The sequence below is a fragment of the Pongo pygmaeus genome, chromosome 1, assembly GCF_028885625.2.
Source record: "Pongo pygmaeus isolate AG05252 chromosome 1, NHGRI_mPonPyg2-v2.0_pri, whole genome shotgun sequence".
NCBI classification, from domain to species: Eukaryota; Metazoa; Chordata; class Mammalia; order Primates; family Hominidae; genus Pongo; species Pongo pygmaeus.
In genome coordinates, this window is record NC_072373.2 from 16734525 (window position 1) to 16749220 (window position 14696).

General features: G+C 42.7%; 1 protein-coding gene across 12 annotated transcripts in view; it reads left to right on the forward strand.

The window, feature by feature from the left end:
• SIPA1L2 (signal induced proliferation associated 1 like 2) overlaps window positions 1-14696 on the forward strand; it is a 236308-nt gene that overhangs the window by 75894 nt on the left and 145718 nt on the right. Inside the window, exon 1 of one of the 12 annotated variants that reach the window (XM_054483208.2) lies at window positions 8762-8777. The exons of the other annotated variants lie outside the window; for them this stretch is intronic. The gene's annotated coding sequence lies outside the window, so the exon portion shown is untranslated. Of the gene's footprint in view, window positions 1-8761; window positions 8778-14696 lie in introns of those variants that run through there. 12 annotated transcript variants of the gene reach the window in all.

Sequence of the window (14696 nt, forward strand, 5' to 3'; positions counted from 1 at the left end):
GCTTTCTAGGACTTAGAATGTAGAGTTCTCTATCCCCTGCTGTTCTGTCCTTTCATCCTTTCATTTATTTAGAATTTCCAAAGACTGCATAGGCTCCGTGGATCTTTTTTGAATCTGCTGATTTTTCTGTGAAGCTGATGTCATGGTCTGGACCTTCACTCTTACATATGCTAATTATTAGATTACATTTGGCTGTTGAGGCTTCGTTAGAGTGGGGCTGAACAAAGTGGATTCTTTATCAGCTGTCTGCTTTGTCTTAGACTTGGTGATACTTCAGTGAGAACCTATATATGGTGGAGCAACTGGAGGTTCTTCTCTCTGTTAATTAGGCATTTGGTTAGTCTGTCTTGAGGAATTCTGGTTGGAAGTACACCTGGGGAACCTGACTCCTCCCTCCAGCTGGAGCAACTGGATGTTCTTCTCTCTGTTAATTAGGCATTTGGTTAGTCTGTCTTGAGGAATTGTGGTTGGAAGTACACCTGGGGAGCCTGACTCCTCCCTCCAGCTGGAGCAACTGGAGGTTCTTCTCTCTGTTAATTAGGCATTTGGTTAGGCTGTCTTGAGGAATTCTGGTTGGAAGTACACCTGGGGAACCTGACTCCTCCCTCCAGCTGGAGCAACTGGAGGTTCTTCTCTCTGTTAATTAGGCATTTGGTTAGGCTGTCTTGAGGAATTCTGGTTGGAAGTACACCTGGGGAACCTGACTCCTCCCTCCAGCTGGAGCAACTGGAGGTTCTTCTCTCTGTTAATTAGGCATTTGGTTAGTCTGTCTTGAAGGAATTCTGGTTGGAAGTACACCTGGGGAACCTGACTCCTCCCTCCAGCTGGAGCAACTGGAGGTTCTTCTCTCTGTTAATTAGGCATTTGGTTAGGCTGTCTTGAGGAATTCTGGTTAGAAGTACACCTGGGGAACCTGACTCCTCCCTCCAGCTGGAGCAACTGGAGGTTCTTCTCTCTGTTAATTAGGCATTTGGTTAGTCTGTCTTGAAGGAATTCTGGTTGGAAGTACACCTGGGGAACCTGACTCCTCCCTCCAGCTGGAGCAACTGGAGGTTCTTCTCTCTGTTAATTAGGCATTTGGTTAGGCTGTCTTGAGGAATTCTGGTTAGAAGTACACCTGGGGAACCTGACTCCTCCCTCCAGCTGGAGCAACTGGAGGTTCTTCTCTCTGTTAATTAGGCATTTGGTTAGTCTGTCTTGAGGAATTCTGGTTGGAAGTACACCTGGGGAACCTGACTCCTCCCTCCAGCTGGAGCAACTGGAGGTTCTTCTCTCTGTTAATTAGGCATTTGGTTAGTCTGTCTTGAGGAATTCTGGTTGGAAGTACACCTGGGGAACCTGACTCCTCCCTCCAGCTGGAGCAACTGGAGGTTCTTCTCTCTGTTAATTAGGCATTTGATTAGTCTGTCTTGAGGAATTGTGGTTAGAAGTACACCTGGGGAACCTGACTCCTCCCTCCAGCTGGAGCAACTGGAGGTTCTTCTCTCCGTTAATTAGGCATTTGGTTAGTCTGTCTTGAGGAATTCTGGTTAGAAGTACACCTGGGGAACCTGACTCCTCCCTCCAGCTGGAGCAACTGGAGGTTCTTCTCTCTGTTAATTAGGCATTTGGTTAGTCTGTCTTGAGGAATTCTGGTTGAAAGTACACCTGGGGAACCTGACTCCTCCCTCCAGCTAGAGCAACTGGAGGTTCTTCTCTCTGTTAATTAGGCATTTGGTTAGGCTGTCTTGAGGAATTCTGGTTGGAAGTACACCTGGGGAACCTGACTCCTCCCTCCAGCTGGAGCAACTGGAGGTTCTTCTCTCTGTTAATTAGGCATTTGGTTAGGCTGTCTCGAGGAATTGTGGTTAGAAGTACACCTGGGGAACCTGACTACTCCCTCCAGCTGGAGCAACTGGAGGTTCTTCTCTCTGTTAATTAGGCATTTGGTTAGTCTGTCTTGAGGAATTCTGGTTAGAAGTACACCTGGGGAACCTGACTCCTCCCTCCAGCTGGGGGTGATAAAGATCAGGGTGGGTTTATGCTGCTCCAGGTTGGCTTTAGTGGGGGCAAAGCATGGCATTGTAAATAGAATTACATTCAGACTTGGCTCCACAAATACCTGCTCTCCCACTCTGGCTTCAGATTACCAGTGGAGGTGAATTGTTGAGTCTGAAATCTTTTCTCTGTTTAATTTTGGGCATGGGAGTAGTGCAGCTGAAAGATAAATAATGTTTGGGTGGTTTCATTTGTTCGAAAGAAGAGTCACTGGTTTTCTCAGAACTGCTGAGATTAGTGATGTGATTTAGAACCTAGAAGTTTTTCACATGTTTGTATTGTAACTGATTTTAAAGTAAAAGCCTCTGCCAAAATTGAATAATTAATGTCCATAAGTTTGTAAACTCAATTTCTTGTTTATTTGCTTTTATTTCTTGGACAGCTATTGTAAGGAAGCAAGCCAAATACTTTACAGAGAGAAAGGGACATCTAATTTTGCTAATTACAGACACAAATGTATGATGTGCAGATTCTTTCACTTAGAAATTCATTGTTGGAAGTTATTTCCTTATTGTTATTTTGATAAAAAATAATTGTACCCCTTTTAGCCTGTTAGATAAAATTAAACCAAGAAACTCCGTGGAATGCCTGGGAACAACACCCAACTTGCCAGCACAACAGCTGCAAGGCCAGGGCGCACACCAAACATGGCTGATGCAGATCCCATTTCTAGAAAGAAAACATCAGCACGTGTGTGATAGTGTCAAGATATGTGTGCATTACATAAATATCGCTCTCTAGTTAAAATAAGTCGTCGTTTCATTCTTCATGACACCAGTGTTCTTGCAAAAGCAAACTGAAGGGAAATCTACATGGTACCCTGAGAAAGAATAAAGGGAACTCTTTTTGGGGTAGCATTGTGGAAAGACTTTTCCTGTTAAAGGCTTTGGAGTTTGAGAGGCTGTATAAAGTAAGTTTGTTAAAAATAGGACTTTAAATGTAAACATTTTATTTCATAATCCCTTCTTTTAGCGCAGCCACTTCACCATATCGTTTCCTGTATGAGCCCTTCTCCTTTGTATTGTGTCCTGTTATTGAAGTTTCAGACTGTCCAGCCACTGATCTGCTATGTCTCTCTTATAGATTGTTCTCCATTTGTCCTTCTCTTCTGGTTTGCTCTGATGACTGCATTTAAATAATTCTAGTGCTTGTTAACATTTATCTCTGAGAGAGACAGACAGGAGATGAAGATAGAAATTTAAAACCAAATGTATCCATTTTGATTCTTAATAGTTACTCTGGTGGAAAAAATAACTTTTTAGAGATTGAAACTAGTGTTGTGGACAGATTTGTACGTTAATCTCGCCTCCTGCAGTAGTTTATAAACGTCCTGGAGTCAGGGCTCATGCCTTAGGTATTTCTCATTGCCTACCATGGGGCCTTGCTGCTTGGTAAATTCTTAATGCTTAAATGAAAGAATGAACATGGGTTATCAGAATTTTCATTTTGTTGATGGCTTTTATGTTCTTTATGAGAAAATTTTTATTGATCATTTACAGATGGCTCACCTCTGTAATGAATATAAATATGTGTTTGTACTCTTGGAGTTTGTCTGATAATGGAGATAAATATTCACAAACTACAGAAAAGACCGATTTTTAAAATGAGTTTTATGGTAGAAGAGGATTTAGACATGTATTTTATAAGGAGAAGAAAACATTAAATGGACGCTCAGGGTTAAGAGTATAAATGTAGGAGACAGTCGAGCAGCTAACTCCTCTATCTAAATCCTGTGCTGGCTCCTTGCCTCCTGGCAGCCTGGCCACTTTCCACGTGTAGCTGAGGCCAGAGACAACGTGTCACATAGTGATATGGACAAGAGACAGGAAACAGGGAAATACTGGGTAGAAGAGGGCAGTTCTCCAACAAAGGCCCCACCCCCAAGCCTGGAAACCCACGGCCCTAAGTGGGAACAGACATTCCTGTTTTCATGCTCAGATGTTGTCTTTTGGCCCACTACGCCCCCCGTATCCTGTACCCATATAAACCCCAAACCCCAGGCTCCATGAGCAGATGGGCAGATGAACAGAAGAGAGAAGGGCAGCAGAACAGTGCAGCAGAGAAGGAGAGACGAGGAGGAGCATCTGAATATCCAGAGAAGTTCGGCTAGGGACGGTTGAGGAGGAGATCAGCCACTGAATGGCCAAACTCCAGGGGAGGATTATCCTCTCACTCTACCCCCTCTCCAGCTCCTCATCCATCCTGCTGAGAGCCACCTCCACCACTCGGTAAAACCCCTGAATTCACCATCCTTCAAGTCTGTGTGTGACCTGATTCTTCCTGGAATCCAGACAAGAACCCAAGTACCAAGAGGGCACTGAGCTGGTTAACACTTAGGCTGTCTGCAGATGGCAGAGCTAAAAGCATGCCCATTGGGGCTTTGGGAGTCGCAGGCACCCACCCAAGATGCTACTGTGTGGCTGGAGCCCATAAGATCTCCCCCTGGTTCCTGCACCTGCCCGTGTGCATGCTCCCCCATCCATAAGGAGTGCCACTCGCCTGTCTCACATTCAGTGAAGGGGGTCAGGGAACTCTTCTGTTTCCATTGTAGTGGCCATTTTATGGTGTTAAAATACAGGAATCTGCTTTTTTATTTCATTAATGTTATCTCTTTCTCTTATACTGTATTTGCTAGATATAATCCATTCACTTAAGCATTCTTTGATTCAACAGATACTTATTGGCTGTGAGTGGCAGTTCATGCCCATAATCCCAACATTTTGGAAGGCTGAGGTGGAAGGATCACTTGAGCCCAGGAGTTCAAGACCAACCTGGGCAACAGAGCAAGACCCCAGCTCTAGAAAAAATACAAAATTAACCCGATGTGATGGCGTATGCCTGTAGTCCTAGCTGCTTGGGAGGCTGAGGCAGAAGGATACCTTGAGCCTCAACTATGATTGCACCACTGTGCTCCAGCCTGGGCAACAGAGGGAGACCCTTTCTCTAAAAAAGAAACAAACAGAAAACAAATATTTACTAATTACTTAGTCTGTGTCAGGCAAATTACCAGTTCCATAAGTCAGTGAGAGCTACCAATCTCCTGATTTCAACCTTTTACCTAAGAATTAAGAAAAATCTGTAGTGCCAGGTAAATGCAGTATATAAGCATATTGTTATCAGTATTAATAAAAGGTGACATTTACTCACTGCTTGCTCTTTGTGAGGCACTGGACACTAAATACTTGATATAAATCTAACCCTCTCTGGCTTAAAAACTTACTGTTCTCAGCCAGGCGTGGTGGCTCACGCCTGTAATCCCAGCACTTTGGGAGGCCGAGGTGGGTGGATCATCTGAGGTCAGGAGTTCGAGACCAGCCTGGCCAACATGGTGAAACCCTGTCTTTACTAAAAATACAAAAATTACAGGCATGGTGGCGGGCGCCTGTAATCCCAGCTACTCAGGAGGCTGAGGCAGGAGAATCGCTTAAACCCAGGAGGCAGAGGTTGCAGTGAGCCGAGATCACACCATTGCACTCCAGCCTGGGGGACAAGAGCGAGACTTCTTCTCATGGGGAAAATAAACAAATAAAAAGTAACCTTATTGTTCTCATGGAAAAGTTAAAATTCCTTGGCCTGGCTTTTAAGGCTCAACTATTCAGCTAAACTATCACTCCGGCTGTAGCTTTTTAAAAGGCTTTTACAGTTCACAGGAATCTGAATCATTTGCTCCAGCGCAGCCCTTCCGCCCTCCTGCTCTGTGGGGCTGTGGGCAGCCTGGAGCGCTCTGCCTCTTCCCTCTGCGGAGGCTGGAGGGTCTTTCCAGGCCTTCTTCTCACCGCCCCCACTGGGGCCTCTCTCCTTCCTGGAAATTCCCACTGCTCTTCTTGGGAGTACTACTGCTTTGTCAGTTTGACATATTGTCCTTCATTTTTAAAAAATTTTTCAAATTCTCGTGGCTCATCCTCAGTTAGTTTGTTGTTAAACTAGTTTGTTATTAGGCCTCCCCAGCGAGCATGGAGCAGTAAACCTGCTGGCAGCCAATGTTCCTTAGATACTGGGTGTTGAAGTTGTGAGGGCTCCTCTCTTAGGTAGTATTTCAGGTCTACCCCTTTTCTCTTACAGATGGAGAAAGAGCTGGTTCTGGGTCATATAATAGAAACAGCTGATTTTAGGGGAACATGACAGAAGGGACTAAACCACTGTTTTGTGGTTTTCGTTTTTTGGTTTTGGAGTGCCTATTAGGTCCCAAACACATACGTTCTGTTATCTCATCTAATCTTCCTACCAACCCTCCTGTTTGCTTCATTAACTCTTTACAGATGAGAAAACAGACATAGAAACGCACGGTAGTTTGTCTGGGGCCACCTAGGAGCTAATAGGTGGTGGGAGGAGGATTCCCATTCAGGCTTGATTTTTTTTCCAGTCTGTGCTGTTTTCACTCCTGGTTGGTCTTTACCTGTCTCCTCACTCCCAGTCCACTGTTTCTGTTTCATTGTCCTCAAGGGCACTCTGCTTTAAGCCAGAACCTAGTGAGTTGACTTAGCAATACCTCTTCCATGTTGCTCTTCCCCCTTTTTTCCATTTAAAATATTCTTGAATATTTTAATAGTCTTGACTATTTTAAATAACAGTTTGGAAAGAGGACTTTAGTGTTTCTGTCTGTTTTAGCCCACGCACCTCTCAAGTTTTCTCAATGAAATGCATCACCTCCCCAGGGGAGAAGAGTTGCCAGCCTTGGTTCTGTTGTCTGCATTAAGAAGACAGTAGTGTTGGGTACCTTTAAGTGAGATTAACGTTGCTGCTACTGCTGCTGCTGCTAATTTGGATCATAGTAGCAAAAACAGTCACAATTATTAATGCTCCAAAAGGCAGAATCAGCTGTTTTTCCAAATGTTCTTCTGATTTGTGTAATGGTGTTTAACTGCTTTTCTGGTTGAAAATATTGCTGCTGTCAGGATTATTTCTTATATAAATGAAGGTGGCTGCACAGACTCTTGTGGTTGGCAATCCTGTTTCCTTATGTTTAAGCTATCCTTGTATTGAAATTTCTATATTGGTTTGAAAATAGATAGTAATTAAGTCTGACTTGCGGTGGGTGGCTGGATAAGAACGTTCATATTTAAAATACTGAGAAATGCAAATATTTGACTTGATATAATGCAGCCATACATCCTGCACTAGATCATGATTACTTAAACCTTCTGTTGAGCTCTTAGACAGATGGTCTTTTGAGTAATGAACACTCTCCTTTGAATACAGCAAGATGCCATTTGGTAAACTAATGAAGTAGCGTTGTTAATAAGTATTTCATGCAGCAACCACAACAAAAATCTGAAATGGATGTGGGTAGTTACAGTTTAGAAAAATTCTGAGTTTTGTCTTACAGATAGTTAAGTGTGTAATCCCTCTTCAGGCATTTGATCAGCTATTCTCTATTCCTGCACAGAAATGAAAAAGAAATTCACTGTCACAGTTATCACCATCACACTGTATTTATTAAGAGTCTCTGCCTGTGGGTGACCAGGCTGCAGAATGATTGTAGAGCACCATTCTTTCTCCCTGCTGGTTATTATAATCTAAGGCAGCGGTGGTATAGTCAATTAGCAACATAAACAAAATAAAAATGATGAAGAAAAATAATATTGACCAGTGAGTTTTATGTCAAAACTTGAAATGTAAGTTGGATCAGCAGATTTTTCAGTTTCAGAAAAAGCTTAGTTTTTCCTCCCTTATTTGTACCTCAGATTCCTCTCCTCAATCCTCCCTCCCCCAATTTTAGGTGAATAGTGGTACCGTGCCTCACTTATTTACAATCATTAGGGAAAAAGTGTCCCACTTACGGAAATTTCCCACATAATAGGAGCTCCCATCAACATCAGATAACATGCTGATTTCAATCATTTTGCATGTTAACAATTCTTGAGAGTTTTCTTATGCTACCTGGCTTCTTCTCTACCAACTGTTTACACTCTAAAGTGGTCAGCTTTAATTCTGTATACCTTTTCTACAACCTTGAGGATTTGGCTTTCAGATCTCCTCTTTTGCGATTAATTAGAGAAAACCACTGGGAAGAGTGACAGGCAGGTTGAAAAGGATGACGGTGTAAGGCTAGAAACATCTGCAGTCGAGTCCTAAGAGGAAGAAAGGTGGGTGGTCAAGGACGAAGGTCCTGTGTCAGCTAAAAGGAAGGCGCTGGGAGGTCGTCCAGGCAGGCTGGAAGTGAGGGCAGTGGAGTGGGGACTTTGCTGGCTGCTCCTGTCACCTCTGGTTGGGGGAGGCCTCACTTGGGTTGTGTGGAGGACAGGGTGCTGGTGGCGCAGGCCCAGCATGAAGGCTCCATGTCCCTTTTGGTGTGCAAATCCTAACCAGTAAAAGGAAACTCCTCCTTCTGTTTCCCAGGTTATTTCTTGCAGAATTCCCTTTCTCAGTGTTATTCAAGCCTCTGGCTGTACACCAGCCCCTTGGGCTCTCCAGAAGCTTCTGCTCCTCCCTGCACAGCTGGCCTTGGCCTTTCCACTTCTGTACCTCATCTGCCACTTGCTTTCCTCCCTTGTCCTTGCACGGATCCTGCTCGCTCTCCCTTCATGTCTTTGCATAGGCTGCGTCCCCTGCCTGGATCCATGCCATCCCTCTGTGACGTGTTCTGTCCTGTCCTCACAGTTGATCTGGGCCCCCTCTGTTCAGGGGAGCTCGGTTCCTGTTGGAGTGTGGGGTTTACACTACCCCCAAGACTGTGGGAGGCCTTGCCGTGTCCCTCTTTTCACTACTCCTGCAGTGCTGGGCTTGTTATCTGCCTTCAGGTAGGGGCGTTAGTATATATTTATTGAAAGAGTAAATGAATGAAGTATATTTATTGAATTTATTAGTACATATTTATTGAAAGAGTAAATGAATGAAGTATATTGAACTTACCATTGTTTGAGGTTGTAAAACAAATATTTTGTCTTCCATGAGTCTTAGTATTGTGGGAAGGTAAATACCAAACAATAAAGATACTCTGGGTTTCATACTAATTATGAATTGAGACAAGTATGTACGGAGGTTGGAAGCAAATGGAGGTGGCGAATGAGGTTGTTTGTAGTCTGAGAATATCCCCTGGGGAGTCAGGGTGGCTCTTCAGCTGTGTTTGCTTATCATGCCAAGCCTGCATCTTGGGAGCTGCAGAAGAAAGCCATACAGTTCTCGAATCTGTGCTTTATAGAATCCATTAGAACCCTTGGAGATTTGGGCTCTGCCTCCAGCGTGTTCATGATTACTATAGTCATCATACTAGTGTTTATTTTTCTTTTACTCAAGTAATTACTCTGTAGAAGAGCCTATCTGTAAAAAGTGGATTATGTAATTATTTCTCCAGAAAATTGGCTTTCTACTTGTTCTTGGGATTAGCATTTGAGAAGACTGGGAATCACATTTTGGGACAGCCAGTTGTGTGTCAGGCCACGGTGTGTGCTGTTGTGTATCAGGAGGCCATCTTCGCACAGCACAGACGTTGAAGCTGCCACTGAGAAGAGTCTCTTGCGCCTTTGCCACTGCATTCACAGTCAGCCACACTCAGCAGGTTAGGGATCTTTACTAGATGTTTATTATTCTGAAGAAAACTGCTTAAAGCTTGAGGGATTTGGAAATGAGATATGATCTGGAAATGTGAGGGATTTGGAAGTGAGGTAACGTTGGCTAATCACTTATCAATAGGAATTGTTTCGTTAAACACTGTAGAGGCCTCCGAAAGTCTTTGAATAACATAGGATTTGGATGATGGCAATGCTGGTGTTCTTCCCTAGATTGGTAATTTTCAAACTTTTTACTTTTTCTCACTCTTATCTGCCCCACCCTGCCCCCACCCAGCCCCCACCCCGGGCCATAGTGATCATTAGAACACATTTTGATTACCGTGAAAACGATGGCTCTGGAAACACGCTTGAATAGAGTGAAACCTGTGATTCTGTCCCTAGGGCTTCCCTGATTGTCACACCGAGACCACCTTACCCCGAAAGGGTTATTTCATCTTGTGAGGGTTGCGTTCCCATATCCCAGGGTCACTCAGACATGATTTGGGGAAGACCTGTATATACCAGTCTCCTGTCTGTTACTTATCCCAGCTGTGTGTTCTGCGTAAAAAATGCTGGATTTGTTTTGTCATGGGGTAGGGGGCAAGAGTTAGTTTTACGTATTATTTATTTAAAATTCTATTTATTTGGAGAGATATATTCATACTGTCTAAAGCATAGCCAGTGAAAAGTTTTCTCCCACCCTCTGCCCAGCATCCACTTCCTTACGGTATTACTAATATTAGCAGTTTATTTGTATTACTAGTTTCTTGTGTATCCTTTCAGAGATTTCTTTTGCATAGTCAGGCAGGTACTAATTTGCATTCTACAATTTCCTAGTGCTCTGTCACGCTTTAATTTTGCCAGCCGCTCCTTCTGCCTGGAATGCCTTTGCCTCTTCTCTCCACCTGGCAGACCTCCTCCTCATTTGAGGATCTGAGTATTCGTTTCTTCTGAGAAACTGTCCTGATCAGCCCCATCCTGACAGGTGGCTGTTTTCTTCTTGATGCGTTCATAGGGCTGTGCAGTTATCTCTTTCACTATATTGCTATCAACATGTCTTAATGCATGTCTCTTCCCTTTACTAGACTTGTTTTTAGGAACTGAGCTGTTGTATTCCAGAATGCCGACTGTCCTACACGGTTCCTGAAACAGCCTAGACATTTAGTCAATGAACGGAATGAACTGTGTTCATCAGTGCACTACTTTGTGTGTTTTTGGTGGGACTGTGTTCAGTTTTCCACGCAAAGTAAGTTAGAGTGTGTCTGTGATTACCCTAGGCATCTCCTCAGAGTCAAGTGCCATGTTGTCTGATACCCTGTATGCCATCATTACGTGCCATTGATTGCCCGGCTGGGCAGTCTTCCTGTTAAATCTTTTACTAGACAGAATGGGAGGTTCATAAAGTGTATTGACTCTTACTAAAGAGGAGTGGGCCATAAATCCCTTTTGTAAAAGTAGACGAAAAATGGTAAGTCAATAAAGGTGAAGTCTTGGCGTCATGGTGGTCTTTTAGGGTTTTCTTTCCTCTCTCTTATGGAGGCTAGTAGAAAAATCCTTTATCTAGAGAACAGAAGAAGGTGAAGGGACGTCTTTACGTGCAAAAGTAAGGTTATGCTGTGTAACTGGCTGGCTGCCTAGGAAATGCAGAGTGCACTTTTCTTGTCTTCAGTCTGTTACAATTTATCTATCCAAATCACTCTAGCTTGCTTTAGCCTGAAGATTTAGACAGGACTCTAGGTGTACTAGAAGATTAAAATGATGCTTTTCTGTGATCTGCACATTCCTAACACAATATAATGACAACATGGTTGCTGATTGTGCCTACATCAGTGACACCAGAAAGAGAAGGGAAGAAAGAAACTTCTTGGTCTGTACATAATTTACATTCTGTTGAGCAATTCTGCATAAGGTCTGTATCTATATGTTTAACTCTTAAAGGAAGTTATAACTTATTTAAAGAAGTAATATAGATTTTTATTTGTTGACAGGGAAAGTTACTAATACATTAATTGAAAAAAGATTATAGAACATTATCACATATATACTATTATGTAATTCTATTACTGCTAAATTAAAAACATTAAGAGAATTATATGCAAATTATAAAACTAGAAGGCTGTGTATATCAAACTGTTAATAATGGTTGAGAAAAGTGTTTTCCTTCTTTAGACTGTTTGAATTTTTAAAAAACAATTATGTTTATCAGAGTAAAAAGCTATGAATTTTTCAGCTTATTAGTAGGAAACACAGCCCAAGAACAAGAGGTTAGAAGAAATAGAAATAGAAATAGGTTAGAAGAGGTTAGAAGAATAGCTTCTGTAAGGGTGGTAGTATTACGTGTGATTACATACTTATTCTTCAGTCCTATAGTTTTGTAATGTAAGTAGATTACTTTCATAATTAAAAACAAAGCCAACCATGGTTCTTCTAGAGCGCTTAGGTGCCCACACGGAGCCTAATAGATATGTGAGTCAAGTGCTTTAATTCAAAGTTTTAAGCCAGATATGAAAAACAAGTAATGTGTATAATAGAAAGTTAGAAATCATATAGTCAGTAAGTGTAGCTTGTTCGTGGCCAGGTTTAGGTCCATGTGAAGGCTGTGCTTTTTCAGTGCTGTGCTACAGGGAACCTTGTACGAGAGTTTACGCTTATTGCTTTGCTGAGTAGTCTGGTAAAAATTAAGGCGTTAAAGTTGCTATCAGATTTTTTTAATTTTAAAAAATATTCTTACAAATTGAAATATCTTAGTATGAGGTTGGCTCCTCTGGTGCTTCTGTAACCATCCACCGCTTTGCCTGTTTTTTTTTCCTCAGGAAGAAAAGGCATGAAAATGAGCAGACAGTTGTGTCACTGGGCCTGTCCCGTTTACAGGTGTATAATTCCTGTTAACGCCTTTAAAAAGAATTCATGTGCTGGATTCAGAGTGTAGTAGGCTTTATGCCTATATACAGTGATCCCCTGCCTTAGAGAAGAGGGGATCTGCTTTCGGAGCTTTTTTGATTGTGATAATAACAATGGTAAAGTTTTAGGCACCTGGTGCTTATCTGTCTTTTCGTGCAAGAAGACTTGGCTGTGTTGTGCGTTAGGTATCTTTTATTTGCTAGTAAAATAGGTGGCTGCAGGGCAGGGATGTTCCAAGCAACCTTTGTATTATTTTCTTCCTTTCCGCCAGCACATTTCTTAATCACTTTGACCAAGCCTCTGTCAAATATGTTAGAGCAGATGCTCTTTTTGAGAGATAAGGATCATTATTGGCATTCAAGCACCTTTTTTTTTTTTTTTTTTTTTTTGAGACAGAAGTCTCGCTCTGTCGCCCGGGCTGGAGTGCAGTGGTGTAATCTCAGCTCACTGCAAGCTCCGCCTCCCGGGTTCACGTCATTCTCCTGCGTCAGCCTCCCGAGTAGCTGGGACTACAGGCGCTGCCACCACGCCCGGCTAATTTTTTGGGTATTTAGTAGAGACGGGGTTTCACCATGTTAGCCAGGATAGTCTCTATCTCCTGACCTTGTGATCCGCCCGACTTGGCCTCCCAAAGTGCTGGGTTACAGGCGTGAGCCATTGCGCCCGGCCGCTAGCACTTTTGTATTAGAAAGTCATTATAGCCATTAAATCATGTAAAACATTGCCTATGTCCCAAGATGTCTCAGAATGTGGAAGTAGTTCCATGCTTATTCCACGCATTTCAATGCTTATTCTGTGAATAAGAGGATTAAAAAAAAAGAAGGTTTCTGTTGGGGGGTACATAAATACATGCACATGTTTTTGTGTATACCTATGCCCATATTTAAAACATTTGCTGTGAAAATATTAACCGTAATTTTAGAAATTCCAGTCTTTCTGAAGTACAGTTGACTTGAACAATGTGAGAGTTAGGGGCACCAACCCCCTCCCTCCAAAATTTACTAATGGCTTACTGTTGTTTGGAAGCATCCTTAATAATATAAACAGTTAATTAACATTTTATATTTTATATGTTTTGGTTTTGGGATAGAGTGGAGCTCTGTCACCCAGTCTGGAGTGCAGTGGTGCAATCATAGCTCACGGTAGCCTCAAGCTCCTGGGCTCACTGATCCTCTCACCTCAGCCTCCCAAGTAGCTAGGACTGCAGGTATGCGCCACCACTCCTGGCCAATTTTTAAAACTTTTTGTAAAGGCAGGGCCCGCTGTGTTGCCTAGGCTGGGCTTCAACTCCTGGCCTCAGGCTGTCCTCCCTCCTCAGCCTCGCAAAGCCTTGAGATTATAGGCAGCTTGAGCCACTGCACCTGGCCCATTGTATGCATTATATACTACAGTCTTGCATTACAGTAAGCTAGAGAAAAGAAAATGTAAAAACATATTTACTGTTCATTCAGTGGAAGTGGATCCTATAAAGGTCTTCACATCGAGTAGGCAGAAGAGGAAGAGAAAGGGGTAACAGAGGTGGAAAAGGTGGAGGAGGTGGAAGGGGCCAGGAGAGGCAGGCACACGCAGTGTAACTTACTGAAAAAAATATGTGTATAAGTGGACCCATGCAGTGCAAACCCGTGTTCAAGGGCCAGCTGTATTGATTCATTTGAAGCATGACAAAAAGTGTTTTGGTAAATTATGCAAATTAATGTTTGTATATGATACATTTCGATTACTACTTAGATAGACCTAGATGAAAGTATAGTAAGGATAGTAGCAAGGCTTTGCTCTGTGCGTCTCTTCATTCGATTTACATAGCAGCATAGTCACAGGCTGTCCTGTGGAAGACAGTGACTGGTTGTGTTAGATACACTGTACAATGAGAGACCCTTCTAGTACAGATTAAGCCTCATGAAGGTGCACAAATTTATAAAATTTACTTAAAATAGCTTCTTGAGGATTCTTGGAAAACTTAGCTGTTTTTCTGGATCTGAGGGAATTAGTAGGTGGCAAAGCCTGATTTTTGTCATGTGCAAATACCAGTGTGTACAAACAAGGCATGTTCCATTCATAGACTTAGGCTATTTGCAGACACATAGAGAGGAGTATATATGAGCGAAAGGAATGTGCAGTTCCTCACAGGGCTCAGCTGGGCCCTGGAGACAAAGTGGGAAGACCCAGACTACCAGAATTACATGAGATCGCATAACTGCAAATACCTTGCCAGTGCCTAGTGCGTAGCCGACCTGAGGTAAGCGCATTTTCTTTTTCCTTCACTCTGTG